The following is a 2,778-nucleotide window of genomic DNA, read 5'->3' as shown; positions in this document are numbered from 1 at the left end:
TCATTTTCTCTTCTTTAATACTGTAGAGGCTCATCTAAGGTCTTTGATTTTCCATATAAATTTGAGAAACATCTTGTCAACTTACACACACACACACACACACACACACGCATACACACAAATTGGGAGTTTGACAGGAGTTTCACTGAGCCTAAGAATCACCTCTCTTCTTCTAGGAAGACTTCTCTCCTCACCAACCCCATTAGCTCTCTGTCTCCTGCAGATTCACACTTTCCCCACCCTGTTCTGTGGAGGTGATTGGGCCTAAGCACACCAGACCCCACCCTCATTCTGCCCCTGTGGTGTGTTCTTTCCTCAAGGCCCCCCTCCCATGTTTCCTCTGTGTGCCCATATCCCAGACTTCTCTGTGAAGATCCTGAGGCAGCAGCTCTCCTGCCCCTGCCCCTCTCTAGAGGGCCCAGAACAGAGTCCTGGGAATCCATAATTCTTGGCGTGGGCTCTTCCTCCGAGGCACCACCCTCTTCCACAGTCCATTAGTATGGCAGCCAGTGTAATCCTCAAACCTAGGTCAGATCATATCCTTCCTCTGTTCCAAAGCCTCCCATGGTTCCCCAGGTCATCCAAAGAAAAGCCCAAATCCTCACCATGGCTTTTGAGACCTTATGCCACCTGCAAAGCCCTACCTCACCTCCACCCATTACCTCTCTGACCCCATCCCTTGCAGTTTTCCACACGCCCTGGCCTCCTTGCTATTCTCCAGGCACAGTCTAGGTTCAGGGTCTTTGCCTTTGCTAGTCTCTCTTTCTAGAACTCTCTTCCCTAGCTCTGTCCCTATGTCCCTGGCTTGCTCCTTTACTTCAAGTCTCAGCTCAAATAGTACCTTGTCAGTGAAGCTTTCCCTCACCACCCTGTATCTCTATAAAAGATACAAAATTGCAGATGTCCCTTCCTCATGCTCCCATCCTTTCTCTGCTGCTTTATTTTTTCATCCTAACCATAGCTGTCATTGCCATCAAACTGTATATTCTACCTGTTATTCTGTTAATGTCTGAGTCCTCTCACTAAATTGTGACCTCACGATGGCTGAGATCTTTGCCTGTATTATTCATCAGCAATTAGAACAGTGCATAGAGCACAGGGGTTGTTGAGTAAATATTTATTGAATAACTGAACTGGGAGGGAGGATCCCCGGGTCCAGCCTGGACTCTTCCATTCACTTGCTGGGAGATTTGAGGGATCCATTCACCAATCCAGGCCCCAGTTTCCACTTCCGTAAAATGGGGGAGGATGTCTGTGTCTCTAAGGCCCGTCCAGCTCCACCGAGTGTAATGGGGTTGTCATGAGAAAGGGATGAACAGACCTGGTTGAATGGGCTGTTTGCTGCCCCCTTATGATGGGGCCTACTCTTCCTCGGTATAGAGTGTCTTAGGCTTCCCCAAACTCCCAGCTCTGTCCATCCCTGTGAGGAAGTATGTGTTAGGAAGGCACCCCTTACTCGGGGGACATCCTTTCTGCTGTCTTGCCCCCACTGGCCTGTCCCACACCCAACTCCTCAGCATTCGAGGCCCCCCCTAAAAGGCCTCTTTATCTTTGATACCTCTCATACCAATTGCACTTTTTATCACTGACCCTGTGTTATGGGCTGAATGGTGTCTCCCCCAAATTCTCAAATCTGCCCACTTTTTACCTCCTTCTGCCCCAACTCAGCATCACTGGTGTTCTGGAAGACTACATAAAGATTCTCACTGGCTTCCCAGCTTCCACTTTTGCCTTCACAATCTCAAACCATTCTCCGTCTTATTTCTTTTCTTTTCTTTTTTTTTTTTAAAGATTTTATTTATGTATTTGACAGAGAGAGACATCTAGAGAGGAAACACAAGCAGGGAGAGTGGGAGAGGGAGAAGCAGGCTTCCCGCCGAACGGGGAGCCCGATGCGGGGCTCGATCCCAGGACCCTGGGATCACGAGCTGAGCCGAAGGCAGACGCCTAACTACTGAGCCACCCAGGCGCCTCTCTCCGTCTTATTTCTAAAGACAGGTAATACATACATGATTTAAAAATTCCAGCTCTACAGGTCACCCCTCTAGAGGCAGCTTCTCTGTTTTGTGGTCCCCTTCCAGTCTGGGCATCCTAGGTACTCATGTGGCTATACATATTCACCCCAGCCCGTCTACCCACATGGCTCTGGGCTTTACACTCCATCGAGGCGTCCTTTCCCCATAGTAAGTGGACACCTCAGTCTCTCAGGCAGTCCCCGGCCTCTCAGGCTGGACCGGGTGTGTAAGTCTCTAACTAGTCACTTCTTTGTCCCAAAGCTCTGCAACTTGGGATAAAACCCTTTGCTTTCTTCTTTGCCCCATCTCCCACGTGGCCATGGTGTCCCTGCCTCAAGGTTCAGTTTCCAAGTCACCTCTTTCGGGCGGCCCACCCGTCACGTTCTATCACAGCACCTGCACCTGACTCTACTTGGGACTATAAGCTTATTGGTGAGTTCTCTAACGCCCTCCCCGCCCAGGGACAGGCGCGCCGAGGCCAAAGCCAGGCCCACAGGTCTGTCCCGCCACCGAGGAGAAAAGCAGCTTGCGCCGGCTTCGCAGTTAAGTGAAGGAAGACTATCACTCCCAGAAACCCTTTCGCGGGGGGGGGGCCGCTGGAGATTCGCCCTCCTCGCCCTTCCTGCGGAGGAGACTGAGCATGCGCAACGGCAGCTGCGCTTAGCCCCAGAGGCTGCGCGGGCGGGGACTGCATCTCCCAGCAGGCCCTGCGTGCAATTTTCATACCCCGCGTGACGAGTGACTTCCGGCGCGGAGGGGCGGG

Source organism: Eumetopias jubatus, unplaced genomic scaffold (assembly GCF_037043125.1).
Source record: "Eumetopias jubatus isolate StellerSeaLion01/CBP00866 unplaced genomic scaffold, mEumJub1_p1.0 scaffold_1, whole genome shotgun sequence".
NCBI classification, from domain to species: Eukaryota; Metazoa; Chordata; class Mammalia; order Carnivora; family Otariidae; genus Eumetopias; species Eumetopias jubatus.
This window is presented reverse-complemented; position numbering follows the sequence as displayed.